Raw genomic sequence first — 23,185 nt, 5'->3', positions numbered from 1 at the left:
AGCAGACAGCATCGAAGAATTGGACTCGGTCCAGGGGAGGCAAGCCTAAAACTCCTGGGAAGGGACTCAGGTTCTATACACCTTTGGTTTTCTGAATTGTATGTATCTGTCCAAAAGAATAGCATTTCATGAGAAAATGATGAACTGCGGTTACTGAGGGTCATTTTTCACCACTGTGATATACCCATATTTCTCACCGAGAGGACCAGAGGTGGGTGGTTATGTGCTGAGCACAGGATTTGAACCGTCATTTCCAGGATGTTTGCAGAACCTGGGAAGAAAGGTGCAGCACAGCTATAAGATAATTGTTTGTTGTTGTGTTTTTAATGCATCTTTTTTCTATTTGTAAGATAAGCTTGTGGAATGGGCTAACTGTCGTGCTGTTTATTGAAAAAGGCAGCCAGGTCCTTTGGTGCCAGCATGACTGCATGTGTATTTCAAAGATACGTAAATAGAGAATCCAGACCCAAATTCAGATACTTTCTTCTGCTGTACAGAGAGCTATATCTCCTTTTTTCTTCCGGCAGATCACTCCTGACATCTGTGCAGTTAACGATGGATTAGATAAGGGCGTACGCACTAAATTTCTTTTGTTGCTTCTAACTCATAAAAATGAGAGTATTAGTGTGGGGAAGAAAAGAGGCGTGGCTGTGGACACACAGCTATTTAAGGGTGATATTGTAAATGAAGCCGGCATATGTGTGTGTGTGTGTGTGTGTGTGTGTGTGTGTGTGTGTGTGTGTGAGAGAGAGAGAGAGAGAGAGAGAGAGAGAGAGAGAGAGAGAATCATTCAAGCTCAAAATATGGGTTGTCCCAAGGGTACAGCACTCTTTAGTGCAAATGATGAACAATTCAATGACCCATCGTGCAAAATGCTAGGAAAGCCTAGTATCTTGCTGGTGGCGAATTCAGCTCTAAGAGTTCTGTTTTGTTTGTTAAAGAGAGAATTATTAAGTTAGAATCTGATTTACTTAACTGGGGACATTAGAGTGGGGCTAAGAAAAGACACGAAATAAATATCACAATTTATGATACTCTGTTAAAATTGTCTGTGGAAAGTACACTGAAAAGTCCCAATTTAAGGCATGCTCTTATTTTGTATAAAGGAAGAAAAATCCCACAGCATATGAGCTGTTACTATTTCTATGGAATTGGATTCTGGATTGTGAACATCAGTGTTAGGGAGATGTTAGAGATCAGAGGTAAAGAACAATATGCCTGTTTAAAATCAATTGTAATCATGTGTGAAATTCAATAAGCACAGTGAATTTAACCTATTAGTATCCAAAGGTGTCCTGAAACTTTACATCTTGCTTTTACAACACGGGGATTTCGTCTCAGTCCATATTCTTTAAAAATCGTTCTTTATCAATAGTTGAAAGGTACTAATTTAATGAGCAGATTTTTAACTTGTATGATAAAGCTATTGACTGTAACTGGTGACCATGCTAAATGTCCTCACTTGTTTCATACACAATTTCATTGATTTTGAAGGAGAGATAGATAAATATCTACAAAATGAATCTATAAATGTTATTTTGAAGTTGTCTTTTGAACAGCACTAGGCATTCTATCACAGTAGGGTTTTGATGAGTCCTGTGCTTTCTCCATTTTGGAAAGCAGGGACTAGGCACAGAGGAAGAATGAAGGCAAGTATTTCAGAATTGATGGTGACCAGGACCCCTCAGGTCTGGGTGGCCCTCCGTGTACGCTGGCCACCGTCCCTTTTTCCTACATGGTGTTTTCAAGCAGCATTGCTGACTGAATAGTCTTCTCATGGAAGAAAAGCCCGCCTTGCCCATGAGTACTTTTCCGTGAACAGGAGCTGAAGATTGGCTGAAATGTCAGATGATCTCTGACCAAGGTCCTTATCTCGTCCACAGCGTTTTACAGCCGTTACAAAGGGGAAGTTGAGGCATTTGGTTTCCGTTCTCCATGCCCCTGTGTTATTGCAGATGAGCCCATCGTCTTAAAGATGTGGCTCTGTCTGAAGACACTGACCATAAGGTACACTGGCTAGAGACTAACGAAAGCCTTTCAACTCCTGAGGGTTTGTCCACTTATGTCCAGGCTTTCTGTGTTAGAAGTCAACGGAAACACACTGGTAGCAATTACCTCCTTGGATCATGTTAGAGGTCCCTGAATTCAAGGATCTTTGTAATATTTACTTTAGTCCCATCCTCATGGCTTCCCTACCCAATCTGGGCACTTGTTCAGACCTTCCCGCGAGGAACTACAGCTCTTAGTCCTCAAGTACTTGTCTGACTCAGTCACCCTCATCTCTCCTGGTCACAATGCTGAAACATCTTTCCCCAGGATCAGTGTCTCTCGCATAATACCTGATCAAATTTTTCTCACCAAAGTACTTTTACATAAAGAGGAGAAATAGGAGGGGGGAAGAAAAGCAGAGGGAATTGGATGAGCTACATAAAAGGGGACGCTAACGGTATCTGAAGATATTTTCCAAACCCTGATTTTTGGATTATTGTTGCAATTTATTTTATAAATTCCCACCACAAATTAACATTCTGTTCTGCAATACATAATGCCAAACTGTATAGTAGAGTATGTAATTTTCATATTTGACACTATTTAATAATATATTAATATAGAATACATTAACATCTTAAATTATATGATTCTTAATTAGATATAAAATATTTCCCCTAGCCCTGATGCTCAGTGGATAGAGCGTCGGCCTGCGGACTCAAGGGTTCCAGGTTTGATTCCGGTCAAGGGCACGTACCTTGGTTGCGGGCACGTCCCCAGTGGGGAGTGTGCAGGAGGCAGCTGATCTATGTTTCTCTCTCATCAATGTTTCTAACTCTCTATCCCTCTCCCTTCCTCTCTAAAAAATCAATAAAAAATATATATTCCCCCTAAATATTTGAGCAAAAATAATTGTCCAGGATATTTTATTAATTTCATTCAGTGGTTTCTTCTACTTTTTCTGCAGATTCTTCCCCATCTTCAAATCCTCCACTGCCCAGAGGTATAAGGAATGTGTAATGGGAAACATCGTTTTATCAGGTATGCTGGCTAATTAGCTCAATATTGCCTTAAATGTTTATCCAGAAGCCCGAGGTTGTACATTTTTATGCTGTTTTTACTTTTAATGTAGCACATACATTTCATCCCTTCCCTCTTTAAAAATCGTCTATTAAAAGCAACAAAGTAAGTCACCATCAGGAGTGTTGTCAAATGTAATTACTCCTGAGTTGGCAGGCAGGAAAAAGCATAAAAGAAGGACCTTGGTCAGGGTGTTTAGAAGTGAGCTCCTTTATATTTTTATAAATTGTATGGAGGTTAGAATCTCATGCAAAATAAGAAAATAAATCTAAAAAATAATAGGCTATAGTTAAATCAATATTGATTATTTAGAGTGAAAATGCTTTATGGGAAGCAGTAAAATCTTTTAGGATCCTGGGGGGAAAATATGGGTATGAAAGAGGAATAAATTACTCCAGTTTAATCACTTGGTAAGTAACTAAAACACAGTTCTGGATTTATAGTGTCAGAGAGCAACCTCCCATTAAATATCAAACCTGCTGGTGATTCAGTTGTGATGGATTTTAGAAAAATCGTGCAGAAGCCGTTGCTGTCTTTACAGCTTACCTTTGGTATTTCTCTTCGTTATTCTTCCCTGGGTGTGAGTCCATTTTAAAATGTCCTGAGTTTGTAAAACCATACATTTTCATTTAAAGGGAGCCTTTCAGATTCTGACATTCATTTAAAAACCTCACTTACCTGTGCTACTCACAGCTTATCATTTTCATTGAAATCGCTTATGACTCTAATTTACTTCTTTCATTACGGCCAGGTTCAACTTTTGGCTTCAACCCTAGAGCTGTATTTGACTCCAAAATGCTTTCAGGTGATGGATATAGTTATAATTTTGTGCGAGGTGACAAAAATAATGGATCTTCAGATATTTAACATTGTCTGGTTATCACGAGCATTATGATGATAAAGCACTGATATGAAGAAGTAGAGACACTGGGCTGGGAATAGAGCATCTCGTCAAAACCATGCATTTGGTAAAGGTACACATCCCCTCCATCAGCAAGCAAGGTGGCACATTTGCATAATCCATCTCATCAAAATGCTTGAACAAGGTCTCCATCTCCTGAGTAATTCTGAAAGTTGAAAATTTTTTCTTAACCTTCTTATCAAAATTTGTCACATTTGTCCCACTTTTTATTAATTGACTAGAAAATAGTGACATAGAGTAAGCCTCTCTGAATAATCCTATATAATAAAAGGGTAATATGCAAATAGACCGAACAACAGAACAACCGAGCAACCAATCAAAGCTCAATATGCTAATGATATGCTGAGTCTGCTCAACAGCTCACTATGATGTGCACTGACCACCGGGCGCAGACAGTCAACCAGTCGACCAGTTGCTATGATGTGCACTGACCACCAAGGGGCAGATGCTCCAGCCAGTAGGTTAGTTTGCTGCTGGGGTCCATCCAATCAGGACTGAGCCGGATGGGCCAGACATGCCCTGTAGCCCTCCTGGGTCCCTCCCTGGCCCAATCGTGCACTGGTGGGGTCCTTCAACATGGCCTGCACCCTCTCGCAATCCAGAACCCCTCAGGAGATGTTGGAGAGCCAGTTTCAGCCCAATTCTGCAGGCCACTCCCCTTGGGAGAGTGCCAGACTCAGGGCTCATAGCTGGTGAGTGCTGCTGTGGCAGAGCGAGCCTCTCCCGATCAGGACTGTTTTGGAGTGAACCCGCAGCAGGCACAGTGTGGCTGGGATGAGCAGGAAGGGCAGGTAGGAGCTGCAGGGTGGGGAGATAGTTTAGCCAAGTTAGAAGAGGCAACTAAATGTGGTTTGACCTAACATAATACTTAAACACAGCTTCCCAAGTTCTTCCCATATCTATAGGACTTATTTTAGGACTTCAGAAAATCTCTCTGAAATTACCTTGAACTCATCACTGGGAAGACTTTTGATGCCTCCTTAGATTTTCTCTCAAGCCTCATGAATAATGTTAGAATGTTACTATTATTTTTCATGAAATGCCCTCTCTTGTTTGAAGGCTTGCTTTTAGTTATTCTTGTCTTCCAGCACAAGTTTCATTAATTGGGCTCTCACTGGTTTTTATTTCACTCACAATAAGGTAATAAAATAGTCTTTGCTAAATGCCTTCCAGATAGTCCAGTGCATTTTTACTATAGAATTGCTTTGCCCCTTAGCCTAGAAGTACAACAATAAACAAAGCAATAGTTGCAATTATTTTCTAATCTTTAACCAACCAGATCTCATACTCTTCACACAGAAGGACTCAGGATTTTCTTTTTTCTTTTTTAGTAAACAATAGGCTGACTTGGCCGTACTCATAAAAAGAAATTACAAACCAAATCCTTGACCCAAGTTCCAAGAGTCAGTCTTCCCACAGCAGGGGCAGGGACCTGCTACTTCTTAAAGGAGGATGAGTGGTAGGGTGCTGTACATTGCTCTTTGCACTGTCCTCAGAAACGTTGAAGGCCTAGTTGTGCTTTTTCTGCATTAAACAAGCAGAGGGACCGGTTTAGTTAAGCAGAACTTGGCAAAAATGTCAGTATGGCCAATGAAAAACAGCAGTTTTAAACTTCGAAATCTTCAAACGGGTGTTATAAAAATGTCAACCCTGTAAGCAATTGACTGCCTGGATAGAGCTTTACCCTAAACACTTGAGTCAGGACGATTCCAGCATCCCTGATGTTATGAAATTTGCAGAGAGTAAATCTGCATTATTTATACAGCGTCACACCTGTATTAATTTTTTTCCTTTGCCATGCTCCAGGATAAATCAAGTCCCTTTGTACTCTGACTCTATAGAAGCCTCATTGGCTTTCAATCATCGATTCCCCCTTCAGCAGCTGGGGGGGAAAGAAAGTAGAGTTTGTGTCTAGAAAAACAAAGATAAGTCCCTTTTTCCTTTGCTTCCTTTCCTATGGAGTTTAGGGCACTTAAAAACCACCAGGTCCTGACGGAACCAGTGTGGACCTAGCTGATGATCCTGAGCTGTTACGCTGAGGTGAAAGGGGAGGGGTATTGGACCCTCCGCATTTGCAGATCAAAATAGCTGCTTGGGAACCAGGGACTCCTCAAAGGGGCAGTAGACAGATATAATGCTTGACCATCCTTGGTCTCAAGATGATGTGGGCACTATTTGCCAACCTTCTGTCTCCATGATAGTCTGTAACAAATTTTACTTTTCCAAAGATGTGGCCGATTTTTCCCCAGAAAGGAACAGAGACAGCAGACTACAGGGAAATGATTTTTCTTTAAGGGGTGAACCAAGAACCATGGATCAATGGGTTCCAATAATAGTAATAATGTTGAGGAATATGTGCTCTCAAATATATTGATTTTTTTTTTTAAATCTAGTATGTGCCAGCCCCCTATGAGAAGGCGCTACCGCTCATGAAAGTTAAGAAATTTGTCCGAAGTTATGAGCTATTATTAGGTGATGCATTGAAGATTTAAACTCTGGTCTGACTCTGGCCCTGTTCTCTACACTATTTTATGAAGCAAAGTGAAAGTGACTTCTCCAAACTACCCCACCAGCTTGAAAGCTCTCTTTACTCCTCTGTGAGAATTAGTTGAGTCTCCTCAGTGACCTCATTCTGTCTTGTGTATTCTGCCATCTGTGCTGCCTCCTGCCTTGTTGACATGGCCACATCCCAATGGCTCTCCAAGGGTCAGTTAAGCACCAGCTCTTAGACACCTCTTTGCCCACAGGTTAGGTCAGGCTCCCACTGTGGGCACCGCCAGTATCCCAGGCTTTTCTCTAGTGTAAGACCGATTTCTTACTGCTGTTCTCCATGAGACTCTGAGCCTCTCAAAGGCACAGGAACTCAGGCTTTGTGTTAAATTTCCAGGACTTGGTGGAGTTCCTTGCACCTAGTAGATACTCAGGAATGTTTGTTAAATGACATGAATTACCATAATCATGACCAAATCCTTCATCTGATATGGGTTTTCTTTTCTACCTTAGGAATTTTGTATATTCATATATAATATATATAATACTTTATGTATTATATACCTACATCTACATATAGGTATATCTCCTCAGTGTTTTATTCTATTTGTTTTGGTCTTTTAAGGACTTTTGCGAAGTGCTTAAAAGGGAGTTACAGGAACATAAACATTAGTTTTTTAATGATGCTGAACCACAGAGCAAAGAATATTCCAAAGAATTCACTTTTCCATTGCAATTTCGAGGAAAGGCTTTTGCGCTCTCACCTTGGCTGTTACAAGTCCTTCTTACCCCTGACCTTTCCCCTTTCTTGAGGCTGCCATTGGTAATCCAGTGTGCAGATACAACCCTGATAAATTTGTGTGTCCAATCAGTTGTTGTTGCACTGTATAAACCTGATTATCATTTATTAATCAGTCCATCACTCCAATCTAAGGTGCTGATGCTGCCACTCTTGCTGCCACTCTTGGCAAGCCAGCAAGGTCCTGGCCAGGGTGCTTGGGAACCTTGGAACATTTGTTAATGAAGGTCTTTTTCAGAAACTCAGTGGATTAGCTGCACCAGGAGACATCAGATAGCAGTAGCTATTAAATCTCCCCCCACCCCCACCCCTTAACAAAATGCCTTGTTTCACATTTTTATTCATCGACCTGATTGGGAATTGTTCTTGGAGTATACGATGCTCTTCACAACATTTCATGGTAACTATGAGAAAAAATATCTAGTTTTATAAATATACAAATAGATGAATATATATGAAATAAGTTAACTTGAAACCTTCCTAGATTTAATGATATTTATGAACTGCATGTAAGATTTTTTTCCCTAGTGATTGACAAGACACTTTCATGCATTCTGGTGTGGTTTTTTGTTTGTTTGTTTTTGTGCCATTCAAGGAGCGTTTAGGTTTTAAATGTGCAATCACAATACTAAAAAGCAAGAAGTGAGGAAAGGGACAACAGTGAACAGAAATAGAGGCTCATTCATTTCTGAGCTGGAAGGTAGTCAGGGAAAGTACAACATTCACACCTGGGTGTGCAAATTGACATCTGTTACATCCCATTCAGAATTCTGGCACTCCCTATTGCAGGGCTGGTGTGAATGTGTAAGATAACAGCTCTACTATATAGATGGGCTATTGGTGTTATCCTGACAGCTGTTTGATGGAGCACCTAGTGTCTGGAGCAGGTAAAACTTGGGTTCAATGAGGCACTTTTAACAGGACTTTACTATTTTGAGTCAACAAATAAAATACAACTTTATGTCACCCAAGCATTATTTCTGCTGCTGACAGAATAACTCGTGTCTTGGGAAACATGGTGCTAGAAACAACTGCTGGCCTTGGGTTTAGAAACCAATGATTGAATTGAGCTTGTAATACAGGCGACTATAATGTATAGGTAACTAGATAAAGGTATAAGTAGTGATATTCACCTGGGACATGGATTGCTAAAGGTTGGGGCAGTTTGATCTTCTGTTAGTAGACAGAACTGCCAAGGTGCTTGTCTGGCTTTATTAAACAGTAGTTGTCAAACCCTGAAAGATGTCTTACCTCCCTTTTGTCAAAATGATGCTGGATTCTTTCATGATGAATGCACTACCTGGCTCTCCAGAGTTGACTGTTGTTTAATTGTGTATTAGCTAAACATTATCTTGACAACATAAATAATGTATAGGGAGTTGGGCTGGGGTATTTGTAATGTCTGGAAAGGTAATGTAAATCAGTGCTTCCTAGAGGTGACTGGTCCAGAGCTGGAGAACAAAGCACCAGTTTTATTACTTGACTAGAGGCCTGGTGCACAGATTCATGCACTGGTGTGGTCCCTTGGCCTGGTCTGCACCTTCTTGCAATCTGGGACTGAGGCAGGGGGTCCCACAGGGGTGAGGCCGACGGAGTCCTAACGAAGCATGCCCAACTCCGGAGATCAGGTTCAAGACACAGATCTGAGTTTATTGTGTAAGTGCAGCAACATATATAACTTTTTGGACCAATCAGAAGTTTACAACATCCTTAGGGCAACCAATGGTAGGAAAGATCAGGGTACTATGTAGAGGCTCTAGGGGGCTTGCTCAGGTGGGCGCTGCCACTTCCCAGTGTGCCGAGGAAGCTTGTATAGGCGGAGTGCGCTCACGCCATTGCATCCGCCACTGCACTGAGATAAATCTCCTGAGCTCTTCCCACATGGGACCCCTCGGGGGATGTCGGACTGTTGGTTTCAGCTCGATCCCTGCAGGCCAGGCCAAGGGACCCCACCGGTGCATGAATCCGTGCACTGGGCCTCTAGTATGCATATAAGAACCTTGGTTAATCTCTTCCCCCCCACCCGCCTCCCCCCTTCCCTCTGAGATTCAACAGTCTGTTCCATGTTTCCATGCCTGTGTGTTGAGCCTCTGCCCCCTGGTGGTCAGTGCATATCATAGCTATTGGTTGAATGGTTGCTTAGGCTTTTATATATATAGATGAATTCCAGAATAGGAATTGCCTTCCTTCTCCCTGCTTTCTTGGCAGACTCTTCTCTCTCTCTCTCTCTCTCTCTCTCTCTCTCTCTCTCTCTCTCTCCCCCCCTCTCTCTTCTTCCTCTTTCATTGTAAAAACATGTGCTTATGAAGAAACTTATAAAATATGTGAAGTCACATGAAGACATTAAAATCACCTGTAAACTTACTATCCAAATATGAACATTTTATACTTATAACTTAATGTTCATTTACTAAGTCATCTAGTACACAGGGCAGTCTTCCAGGTGCGGAACACATTAGTGGCCAAAACAGACAACAATCCCCATCCTTTTAGAAATTTCCTTTTATGGGGAGAAGGGGGCCCTAATATATGGTGACAGGAGAAGATTTGACTTTGGGTGGTGGGCACATGGTGCAAAATACAGATCTTGTAACATAGAAACCCATACCTGAAACCTACATGTTCACATTGAGCAATGTCTTCCCAATAAATTTAATAAATAAAATGAAGAAATTCCACATTTTAGTGGGATGAATCAATATACAAATAAATAAGAAAACCAAACCCAGTTATTGAATAGTCTCCACTTGGATATTCCCACACTGTTCTGTGGGAGAATGAACTTTAAGGACCACGTCAACCCGGCGCCTTTGTCTCTAGATTCTGGTTGGCTTCAGAAAGTGGGAGCCGCTGGCAGGAGATCAGAAAGTGGGAGGCAAGAGAGGGCAGCTTCTCTATTGCTGCTGGGCCATGGGCTGCAGTGACTTTCTCCCTTCGCACAGGCCAGGGCTCCTGTCCAGCAGCCTCTTCTGCAGTTCTGCCCACATTCTCTCCAGGTTCTGGTGACTGCTCTCTCCTCCTGCCCTGCACTCCCAGGGGTGGCATCGGCTCCTCACTGTTGCTCCTTCTTCCCACAGATGCTTTGCGGGGTCCTGCTGATTTTCTTTAAATCTGCTTACACCTGGGAAAATCCTCCCTGCATTGGACTCTTTTTAATTACTAGACTTTGAGGGCCATCTGCTTATTTTCAGGACTTTGATAGATACATTTCGTATACTACAGAGTCATAAATGTTAAAGAGGAACAATAAACAAGGGTAGGGATTAAAGCATTTGAAAAGAGCTTGGGCTTTTAAATGGAGTGTGCAGGAAAGACTTCCATGAGAAAGTAGGTTTTGTGTGAAATCTGAAAGATGAGAGTGAGTACATTCTACATACAGAGAGACAGAGAGAGAGATAAAGAGACAGAGAGACATAAAGAGACAGAGAGAGAGGGAGAGAGAGAGAGAGAGAAAGAGACAGAGAGACATAAAGAGACAGAGAGAGAGGGAGAGAGAGAGAGAGAGAAAGAGATGAGAGAGAAAGAGAGAGAGATTCTAGGCATATACACATGAATCTATTGCAAGAATAGAATCACATTGTTACAAATTGCATCTGTAACTCAACTCTGCAGGAGCAGTTCCTGGCGCCTTCAGATGCTTTTATTTTTCTATTGTAATGACTGTACGGAAATTCATTTTAAGGTTATAGCACACTTTACTTAATTGATCCCCTGTGTTGAGACAATTAGGTTGATTTTACAACTCCATTATTATGAACGAGCCTGTTGACAGCCCATACTTGCTGAAAGAATTTTAACTGATTTCCAGAGCCTGTTGGGTCATTGCTCAGGAATGACTGTTTTGCTCTTTTAAAAAATGGCAGAACGGCCTCAGTTCTGGAGGTTGTTAGTGTCAGTCTTTGGGACAGATTCATCACTGGTGCGCAGAGCAATTTTGCAAATGTGTGTGGGATGTCTAATTACCATATTGAACAACAAGGAGCAACATCTGGAATAAGGTGAAAAATAACAAAGGAGTGATTGTTCATTTTCCCCTTAAACTGGAAGCTTACGTATTGAAATGTAGGTATAGTATTTATAACTGCAGTCCTCAGAAACCCAGAGAGACTTTCCTCACCCACAAGGTCCCTCTTCCTCAAGCTGATCAAGGAACAAAGAACCTGCCCAGCCAGTGTGGCTCAGTGGTTGAGCATCCACCTATGAACCAGGAGGTCACAGTTTAATTCCTGGTCGGGGTACATGCCCAGGTTGTGGGCTCGATCCCCAGAGTGGGGCGTGCAGGAGGCGGCAGATCAATGATTCTCTCTCATCATTGACGTTTCTATCTCTCCCTCTCCCTTCCTCTCTGAAATCAAGAAAAACATTAAAAAAAAAATAAGCAAAGAACCCTTAGAAGTAGTAAACAGGTTGTTTTGTTGGCTTCTCTCTTTGGATGAGTTCAAGGTACCAAAGATTGTGTCTTCCCCTGTGCATGCTCATTTGATTGATTTTGAAGACATAAGGGTTTCACTGCTGGGGATTTGGAGTCTTTGGTGAAAGATGAGAATGGGGCCTTGACTTGCTTCACCACACTAGCCTTGGTGTGCTATCCTCCTGTTCTCAGCCCATCTCAGGGACATCCTCATCCTCAGAATCAGGTTCTCACAGGAGCACAGCTTTGTCAAGACCCTGAATGTCCTGTCTCTTGTTTTGGGACATATTTTATTCTGCACTGATCTCAAGCAAAAAAAATATTTAGAAGAACTATTAAAGGTGACCATCTGAACCAGAAAATTTGGGGGCAGATTAATTTTTTTCAAGCAGTGTCTAATGTTAATTTATGCGTGGGTTGTGGGTTTATTTGTTCAGTAGCATTAGTGCAGGAAGGTGATCGAGATTTCCTTTTGTGTCTCTGGGAAGCAGTACATCTCATTGTGTACCCAGTGTAGAGTTAATTCAGGCCTTAATTGTATTATGCAAAGGGTGGAGATTTTAAAATAAAAGGGTTTCAATGATTCTGGGAACATGCATTTATTACTGTGATGAAAGAGCCATTTCTCCCAGTCCCCATTTGCTGCCTTGTTTCAGTGCTTCTCATCTCCAATGAATCACACAGGCTGGGACCTGGTCCCTTGACTGAAATGGATGCTGTAGGTTGCCTAATTCAGTTTCCAGCTTAGGGCTTTCCTTTTTGACCATCATCTGGAATGTATGTCTTCCTGGAAGGGCATCCTTTTACTGCCCTTGGCCTGACTTCTACCTTGGACTCAAGAAGAATACATGGGTTTTTCCCAATATTCCTGGAAATGAGTCACATAAAAAAATTATGCCATTCCCATCCTAATAGAAGATAATAATAATAATAATAACAATAATTAATAATGCCATTGCAGCAGACACTGCCTGATCCACTCAGATCTTCTAGGATCTTCTATTTATTCACACAGTCATCCTTCCAATTCCCCCACTCCCCACAACCCCCCTTGTCCTGTTACTCTGCCCTTAGGGTATTCCACGTGCTTTGCCTGCAGTTGGTCCTATGATTTTGCATCCCATCCTTCATCCACTCTCACCATGACTTTTATTCAGTGACTGAATGGTGCAGGAGGATGAAAGCTTATCACCCTTTTTTGCAAAGGAACGTGGAGAAATGCAAACTTTGAGATCCAGTTTATACTGTGGTCTTCTCTTGAAGGACTAGGCTGAAGCTGGGACTTTCCCTGAAAACACACCTTCTCTTGGCTCCTTCTCCTCCCTGCCCTGCCTCTCCATTTCCTTCCAATGCTCTCTTATCTTTGTTTTGTGTCGGCTTCTGAAGAACCCCACCTAAGGCAACCGCAACCTTTTAATTGAGCATTTAGTGCAGTTCAGTCCCATTAAATTATTTGATTCTCATAAGAACCCTTTGCAGTAAATCATGAACCATGGGCAACAGAAGAACACATTTGCCAATTTTTCCAAATAGCTAATAAATGTTGCAGCTGAGATTTGAACACAGACTCAAGCAGCTCTAAGACCCATTCTCTGAATGTGTAACATATTTCTCTCAACAGAAAAAGTCTGTTACTAAGAGTCAATAGTTTTGTCATAAAACAGTAGCCAAGTTACTGGTTGACCGGCAGAACACCTGGAGTCACATCACCCTAGTGCTTTGGTGTGTGCATTTAGGCAAGTGGCTTCATTTTTCTAAACATTAGTTTCTTTCTTTATAAAGAAGTGGGTGTGGCTATGTGCCAATATAGCTTTCTTTTCAAAAACAGATGGTAGGATGGATTTGGTCAATGGCTTGAACAGTGTCACCCTATGCCCTACAGTGATTATGAGGTACAACCAGTGTATGAAATGACCTTTGTCTACCTTCAGAGCCTATATACTTTGCATTAATCTCTACTCTCTCCCTAATAGGTTTTGAGCTTAGAAAAAAACCCCAATAATACCCTGTTAGATGGTGGTTTTCAGTTTCCAAGCTTTAAGGAGAAGTCAAAGCTTATCACCTTGCACAACAGCTTACTCAGGGGCAGATTCTTGAATTAGAGGCTTTGTGTCTGGAAAAACAGCAAAGCGCTGTGCCTTAGACAGGCCTTGCATGCTTGGCCCTGTGATTGAGGACAAGCATGACATCGGTATGCCAGATGTCCTCCGATTGCTCCTTGATACTCACAAGCCTGGACCATGAACCATGTCAATACTTTGGATTTACGCTGAGGGTTCCAGAAGAGCTTCTCTCTAAATCACTCTCTATTTACCTCCAAGCAGGCAAGAAGCCTGGCACTACCCAAAGGTGAAGAAATCACTTAAAGCAGGACCCAGAGCGAGGAAAGAAGAATCTGGATGTGGCCAATGCCCGTCAGTAAAGCCACACTCCATTAGCATTGAAAGATAGCCCAATTATCCTCCATTTCAGCGTGCAGAAAAATGATGCCGCAACGTGACCTCATACCATAAATCCCACACCCGTAAACACTCCCTATGCAATCAGTTGCTGCTCCAAATTGGTCTCATCTAAGAGAAACCGATAGTCAGTTCTATCTGTCACCTAGGGAGATAGAAGCACTTACAGAATGAGACCATTCTCTGCTGCCTCAGCCATTTGTGGAGAGGAAGATTGGGTTCTAGTTTAGTGAATGTGCTGGCTCTCAACCTGTAATAAGGCACAACTAGTGATGGAAAGACACCCAGCTTTTAGCCCATGAGCATGATTTTGCCAGCTCAAAAGGGTGAGTAAAAGTCCTGGAGTTCAAAATCAGGACACCTGCTTTCTGTTTTTGTGTAGGACTTGGGCAATGGTACAGGGAGGAGTTCTGGACCCAGAGTCAGATGACTTGCTTCAAAGTTCTAGTTCTTACAGTGATCGGCAGGGTGGTCCTGTCCAAAGTCCCTTCCTGTGGCAGAGAAGGCTTTGTGTGTTCCCAAAGCCATTCTCTGCTCTTCCTGAGTACACCATTGGCCTATATGTCCCAGCTCCTGGCAATTGGTCAGGCCATGTGGCTGAGTTCTGGTTAAGGGAACGTGGGTGGGAGGAAAGAAGGTCACTTGTAGGCCTGGATTCAAAAGAACCTCCCCTCATTCCTTCTGCCTTATTTAGAAGCATATGGGATCTTTCCAAGGACCTGGAAGACCTAAAGTAGCAGTTCTCAACCTGTGGGTCGCGACCCCTTTGGCGGTCGAACAACCCTTTCACAGGGGTCGCCTAAGACCATCCTGCATATCAGGTATTTACATTACGATTCATAACAGTAGCAACATTACAGTTATGAAGTAGCAACGAAAATATTTTTATGGTTGGGTCACAACATGAGGAACTGTATTGAAAAGGGCCAGAAGGTTGAGAACCACTGACCCAAAGGCTAATGAAGGAGCCAGGTTTCCTGAGTGTAGCAAAGCCTGTTTCGATCTCCCTATTCCTTCCACCACCCTCAGTTTGCCAACCGGACCTTATATAAGTGGTTTAAAGCATTGAGATTGAAGGAGTGATCTACGTAGTTAGACTATATAGTTAGTGTTAACATCTTAATAACAACAATGGTGATAGCAACAGCCTTACATTAAGACAGCATTGGACCCTCATGAACTATCTCTTATGGTCTGCAAACGGTAACATTATAAGTTCCATTAGTGTTCCCATTTCAGAGTCGGAGCTGAGACAGAGTGGGGCACCTTTTCTAATGTCACACAGTGAATGTGGCGGAACTGTGACTGGCTTGGAACCCCAGTTTCCCCTGCGTAGTAAAGATGGTAATGATCCGCCCCATCTACCCAAAATGTTACCGTACGTGTCACAAGAGTTAGGATGTAGAGAGACTGGAGGACTAAAAGCATCATATAAATGATAGATGTTGTTATTATTGATCTTTCTGAGCCTTGGTTTTTATAGCTATAACATTTGTTCCAGTTAATCACCATTTTTAACACAGTAGCATGAAACATTTATGTGTTCCACAGAGGCAAGTGATGGTGACAATCTAACATTCCTTGCTATGTGAGTGGTATTTAGTGGCAATACGTGGAAGAGAGAGTGGGGAGCGTGAAAGATGCAGCAACAAGAAGGCACTTAAGGATTTTTCTCTTATCTCATTCTCTTCTCCTCTCCTCCCTCCAAAAAAACTCTCCTCTGGTCTGTAATTAGGCATGCTAGCACTAATTGCTAGGTGGCATCCTAAGTGACCCCGTCATTTCTCAAGTGGCTGATATAATGCTCAGGGTAGGCCAGGTCTCAGGACCTAAGAAAATGGGAAAAATCAGCTTTTATGGGTTTTTCTTTGAAGGAAAGATATAAAAGTATTCTAGAACATGTTAATTGATACTGTTGTTCGATTCTAATATGATTCTCAGTGCACGCTATATCTTAAGACATAAAGACATTGAAAAAAATCAGGTTTGATGACTTTACCTTTGGAAAAAGAAAACATAAGTTATTATACCATATATCAGTTGGTTCTGAAGTTTAACTCAAACTCAACAGGGAAACATTTATGACAGATTTTTGGGTTAAATTTTCAGCTTGTCTGCCATCTAGTTTTAACTTGAACATCACAAGCTATGGAGTTCTGATGTGTTTCTGACTTGCAAAAATAGTGTTTTATTTGGCCGGGTGGCCGACGTGGAAGTTTCTGGCTGACTAGGCTTCCAAGGAAACCGCCTCCGAGCCACCGGAGGCCAAGTCAAGGGGAGGTGGAGGCACCGGGGATCCAGAAGAGTTGCTGCCGAGGCCGGGCCTGTCTCTGATGATTGACAAGGGCGGACAGGCGCTTCATCATGGGTGGCTTTTTCTCAAGTATATTTTCGAGTCTATTCGGAACCCTGGAAATGAGGATTTTAATTTTGGGATTAGATGGAGCAGGAAAAACTACAATTTTGTACAGATTACAGGTTAGAGAGGTTGCTACTACTATTCTTACCATTGGATTTAATCTTGAGACGGAAACATACAAGAACCTTCAATTTCAAGTCTGAGATTTAGGAGGACAGACCAGTATCAGGCCACACTGGAGATGTTATTATTCGAACACAGATGCCATCGTTTATGTAGTAGACAGTTGTGACCGAGACCGAATTGGCATTTCCAAATCAGAGTTAGTTGCCATGTTGGAGGAAGAAGAGCTGAGAAAAGCCATTTTGGTGGTATTTTCAAATAAGCAGGACATGAAACAGGCTATGACTCTCTCAGAGATGGCAAATTCACTTGGGTTACCTGCCTTAAAGGACCGAAAATGGCAAATATTCAAATCTTCAGCAACCAAAGGCACTGGCCTTGATGAGGCAGTGGAATGGTTAGGTGAAGCATTAAAGAGCAGACAGTAATCCAATCACTTTTGCTCTTCTGAAATGAAGACCACATCCCATGTCCCTTTGGAAATAGTTAAGAGTGCTTCACACTACTAAATGTTAGAGCTGTGTGTGATTGTTGGCATATACTGAACTGACTACACATTTGTAATAAATATAAAAAATAAGTATTTGGTTGGAAGGATAACTCATCATGATTGAACCAACTGACTGGTCTGTATGATGTAAAACATTCCTTCCTTGCTTTCTTGTATTATTAAGGTATATATTCTATTTGTGTGGAATTCTTATTCAAATACAGTCCTATTAAAGAATGCACTCTTATTGAGGGGGAAAAAACACCCTATTTTTGAATGAGTGCTTGCAGATTATTTGTATAAACACTAATAAATACCTTAGCTCAGATTATTTCCCCTCTAAAATGAATTAAATTTTTCCAAAAATTAGACTCAGTAAGGTAGTCTAGGAACATAGTGTGAGTAATATAGTTTTCATTTGCTCAGTAACCACTTTATTTAAACTGTTTCATTTAAAAGCTTTTGGTTATAGGCATGAAGTTAAAATAATTATTTTGATAGTTAACTTCACTGATGTATCTCTAATTGTTATTTTATAGTACTTTATAGTTGAAAAAATTCTATGTATGTTGATACCTAGTCATTTTTTACAAGAACCCTATGATGTAGATAGGACAGGTTGTAATGTAATGTTTTCATTTTATGGATATGTTGAATCTTGGGTTGATAGCTTGGCTTGCCCAACTGCTAGTAAGCTGGGAGCTGGGCTCAGAGTGAGACTTCAGGGTCAGAAGCTTGTCCCATGAACTACACCATATGTAAGTTCAAATGATATAACTCCCTACATAAAATTATGCTAACTGAAGTAGACTGTACATTCAAAATAATGCCTGTAAATTTATCTGTCCATACTAGTAGAGGTAGTAAAAACAGTCCTAAATGATTATATTTGATGAATTCACAACATATTTTTAAAATATCACATTGAAGGAAATGAAGATATATTTTAAGAAGCATTGTAAAAAAAAGTTTTATTTACCTCAGAGAGTGACATCCCATAGAGTGTGACATTGGCATCAGGGAATTTCTTTCTTTCTTTTTAAGTATATTTTATTGATTTTTTTTTCAGAGAGGAAGGGAGAGGGGTAGAGAGTTAGAAACATCAATGAGAGAGAAACATTGATCAGCTGCCCCCTGCACACCCCCCACTAGGGATGTGCCCGCAACCGAGGTACATGCCCTAGACCAGAATCGAACTTGGGAAGCTTCAGTCCGCAGGCTGATGCTCTATCCACTGAGCCAAACCAGCCAGGGCAAGGGGATTTCTTACACATACACAATGTGGTTCTGCTTGGCATTAAGAAAGATCTAGAAACTTTGAGGTTGTGTTCCTGCATGACAATTGCTTAGAATTACAGAATGTTGCACCCTAGATAGGCCCTGTACTCCCCACCTTGCCACAGTCTCTCTCACTCTGTATTGCCTCTCAGCATGGTAGCCAAGTGTCAGTTCCCATTTAACCGCTTCCATCTTGACTATTTGCCTCCTTTACACCAATATTCTGCTCCCTGTACTGAATCCACTACCTCTGTTTCTTAATGTAGCTTTTGTTGGAAAGCAATATTTGCTACTATGAATAAAATTAGACCTTTCTCCTTCCTGTTGTTCTGAAGCATAGAGAGTGAACCACTCATTCTGCCATTAAGTCAACCTTTCCAATGTCTGTTCAGATACTACTTGTTTAGCATTAAAATCCTCCCTTACCACTCCTTCTCTTTTTGAATATCCTTTTATTTAAACTCATCTTTAAACTCTTCCAGGAAGTCTTCCATAGTCTCAACCACCTCAACAGACTGGGCTGTTTTTTCTTTAACTCTTTGCATATAGCACTCTCTGTTCATTTCTGTCAAAGAAGTTATCATTGCAATTATTGATTTACTTGTTTATTCCACTGAAATATAAACTTGGAAAAATTATCACCCCTCTGTATATGTCATACTCTATCCAGTTGTCATGCCTTTGCATATGCTGTTTCCTCTTCCTAGAATACCCTTTCTTATTACAGCACTCTTCTTGGCACAACTAAATGCTATGCATCTCTTAGAGCTTCTCAAGCATTGCTTTTTTAGTGAAACTGTCTATGGAACCTTCATACAGGTTTAATTCCCCTAACCTACACTCCCATAATGCAATTCTAGACATAGTACCTATCACAGTATACTCTACCTCTCACACAAGAATGTCAGGAGGCTCTTGATGTAAAGAGAAAGTCTTTATTCACCATAACTTTAGCATTAAGTAGTATGCCTGGTATATAATTGAATACACACACACACACACACACACACACACACACACACACACACATACTAGAGGCCTGGTGCACAGATTCATGCACCGGTGGGGTGCCTCAGCCTGGCCTGTGGGGATCAGGCTGAAACTGGCTCTCCGACATCCCCTGAGGGGTCCTGGATTGCGAAAGGGCAGTTCTCGGGTGATGCACCCCACAATTGGGCTTCCTCCTGTCTGGTTTCAGGTGCGTCACCTGAGAACAGCAGCTGCCAAGTCACCGCAGCTCGGCAGCTCCTGCATTGAGCATCTGCCCCCTGGTGCTCAGTGCATGTCATAGCTACCAGTCGGACAGTCAAACAGTCAGATGGTTGCTTAGGGTTTTACACACACACACACACACACACACACACACACACACACACACACATTCACACATGAAAGGAAAAAAGAAGGAAGGAAGAAATTCCTTTGTGACAGAGTAGACTGATATCCAAGTTCTAGTGTTACTCTGTACTCTCTTCCTTTCCATTCTAAGTCCAGCTGGGCTACTGCTCATTGCTCATGGAATACCATTGATATGACCTGCCTGCTTTCCTACCTCGATTGTCTAGTAATTTCTTATGAAACTATTATGTAGTATTTTATTTGGTCAGGCAACTTCTCAGTGGCTTTTCTTATTGCTTGAGTCTCCCTATCTTGCATTTGGAAAGGTCCTAGGTACAAGTCTATAGTTCTGTTGTGTAATTTAGTGTTATGTATTCCTTCTTGTTCTCCATCATATCACCCATCTTTTATCAGAATGTTATCTGTAATCATTAAGGCTCTTTTGAAAGCCAGTAACAAAAAAATCCATTTTGGATAAGCTTAAACCAAAAAATAAAAATTAAAAAAAATTAGATGTCCACCCAGATGTCATATAGGACAACTATGTCATAGAAAGGACAGGTTTTCAACTGAACCTAAGGGACAATCACACTAAAAAGCTTTGAAGTCATCATGACGTGCTCTTTACCTTAATATCTTCATCTAACAGCTCAAACGAATCAACTTAATGCCCTATGTCCCAAGCCTAACATTCCCAGGAGAGAGCCCTGAGCAGTTTGATGATGGTTTCTTTTCCTTAGAACCATCAACTCCAGCTGAGAGGAAGTCACACTTTTTACAAAGCACTGCTTCTGCGGTTGACATGTGGGAAATGGAGGAAGCGCCAGGAAAGCAGTGTGGCCAGTCTATTCCTTGGCTAGACATTTGGGAATTGGAATCTATTTAATTGACAGTTGCTTATTAATATCTACCATATCTAGATACTAAAAAATGCAGTAATTAATAAACTAAATTAGATCACTCCTATGGTGAAATCAACATTTTTTCCATTCATCAAAAATAATTAGTGGACACCTACTATGTACAAAGACTGTGCTGGGAACTATGATGAGGTGAAAGCAAAAGATAGGGTGTTTGAACAAGTAAGTGTTACATAGAATTGGCCAGTCTAGTCATTTTTTTTTCAGACATTCACTGAGTATATTGCACATGCCATTGTGTTAGGCTGGATTCTGAAGGTATAGAGATGAATGAGAAACTGTTGTGGTTATTAAGATGTTCACAGACTGGAACGGGAGCCTGACATCTAAACAGTTCATTTCAACCCAGGATAATTCAATATTTTCTGACAAAACTCTAGAAAAGTGGAGAAACCTACATGAAGCAAACTGTTTTAGAAGAATCCAGGAAAGAGAGAGCGTATAGTTGGCAAAAAAAAGTCTAAATATAAAGAAGAAATCTAGTCCCAATGGATGTAGCTGGAACAAAGATGAAAGCAGAGGGTACAGGATAGATTTAGAACATGGGGAGAGCCAGTCAGGAATTTTAATATAGATGTAGAAGATAAACACATAAATGTAGGTAGGACTAGATAATGGCATGTTAATAAGTTAAGATAATTTTGTTTAACAACAAGAAGTAACTGAATGTTTCTGAGCAGGCAATACCTTTTTAAGTGGTTACCTTACAGGTGGGCTACTTCTTGGTGTTCCTGCTAGTGGAGTGGGTTGGTATTATTTGGGGGATGGAAAGAGGCAAGGATCTGCTTAAAAACTCCTGTAATGGAGATTATCTTCCCCTTTAATTTCTGTTATATTTTCATAGCTCTTGAGGGACTGAACTTATATTGCAGCTCTCCATGTTATCATGTTTCCAATGAAATTACAAGGTCTTTGAAAATAGGAGTGTTGTTCTTTTTTGCATTCCCTAAAGCCTAACACAAAGTCCTGTTTAAAATGGGTTCTAAATGAATATTGAACAGATGCAAAATTTGATAGAGGAATGAATGAGTGAAAGAATGAATGGTTCCAAGAGAGGAATTTAGATTTCCCATCGATGAGTGTCCTTGCATTTGTTCACATCTTGAGCATCCTAGGGAGACCATGCATCACCGTACAAACCTTGGCTGTTACTTTCTAAATGTTTGAACTGTACACGTTACTCTATTTCCTGAGCCTCTACTTATTTTATATTCCTGCCGAAATGGGGCTAGTAATTCTCACTATCTCACAGTGGTAGTGAGAAGAGGAAAAGGAACACCGTGTATAAAGCACTTAGCTTGTTTGTTACTAGGACAAAGAGAGAACCATTAAGTGGTAAGGTTAGTATGTTTTCAATAGCCTACTAGTGATAGACAGGGCTGAAAATGGACTCTTGCCTTTTCCCGCCCTTTTATTTAGTCAGTCATGCAGTTCATGTTTGGTTAGAAATATTTGTAAATGCCCATTATTGGGCACGGAAGGCACAGAGTAAAAAAGATCCACTACATCACGCTGTAAGAACTCCCTATATAATGCAGAAAACTGGGAAGTGACCATGCATTTACATCACAATGGGATTTGTGCTATGAAAGGGAAATGCATTTGGAAGATGCACTGTTTGAGCACACCTGCAGGAGGCGAGCAGGTAGGGCGAGTTCAAGGAACTGTGAGTAATTCATTTGGCTAGAGCTTCAAGGGCAAGGAAGTCCTCATGAGGCTGCAGAAGTGAGCTAAGTCAAGTCATGATAGACTTGTCAGTCTGTCCCGACTTTGAGAAGGGATTCCTAAACTCCCTACTGTTCATCCACTCCAACCCCAAATATCTCTGCTTAAGGCTAGCTCTTTAGTTTCCTTTCTGACTCTGCCAAGTCGCCCATGTCTTAGGAAGTCCTGGGATTCTCAGAAAGCGAAGGCGGCACAGCAGGCTGCCCTTTGCTGGAATCCAGGCTGCCTCTCTAGGCTTATCTGCAGGATAAGGAGCAAGGATCCAGCCAGGGTTGACTTGAGTCAGCTTGCCAAATTCATTCTGCACACGTGTTCCCTGAGAGCTGACTAAGAAGGCCTTCGCTGGTGGTGTTAAAAATCAATATTTTTCAATCTGTTTGGATACGGGAGGTCTGGGGCTGGCTGTGCAAGGAGAATCTGAATGGAACAAAAGAATCAGAGGCACTGACAGGTTTCACAGAGCACTGAGAGTCTTTGAAAATTAAAGTTCTGTTTTTGTTTTTCTCCCCAGAGTTTTGTTTTAGTTCCCTGAACGATACCATCATTGTCTGTCATTAAGGACAGGAAAGACAGGGCTGCATTGCTCTGTTTCATGGTCCATCTTACCTTTCCACGATGTCACAGTGTAACCGGTTTGGCACAGGGCTCTTCCATTCATGCTTTCGTGCTTTGGAGTGCTAGCTGGGAAAACATTTTTTTTCCCCCTCTAGAGCAGTGGTTCTCAACCTGTGGGTCGCGACCCCTTTGGGGGTTGAACAACCCTTTCACAGAAGTCGCCTAAGACCATCGGAAAACATATATA

At 41.4% G+C, this 23,185-nt stretch overlaps 1 pseudogene across 1 annotated transcript; it reads left to right on the top strand.

Moving 5' to 3' along the window:
* Positions 1 to 16,514: 16,514 nt before the first annotated feature.
* On the top strand, positions 16,515 to 17,060 carry LOC308524790 (ADP-ribosylation factor-like protein 1; annotated as a pseudogene). The gene has a single exon. The product of its transcript is annotated as an ADP-ribosylation factor-like protein 1 (transcript).
* The last annotated feature ends 6,125 nt before the right edge of the window (positions 17,061 to 23,185 follow it).

Source organism: Myotis nattereri (assembly GCF_964212035.1).
Source record: "Myotis nattereri genome assembly, chromosome: 9".
Classification (NCBI taxonomy): domain Eukaryota; kingdom Metazoa; phylum Chordata; class Mammalia; order Chiroptera; family Vespertilionidae; genus Myotis; species Myotis nattereri.
Note: the sequence above shows the minus strand (reverse complement) of the source record. Positions and strands in the feature narration are given on the sequence as shown.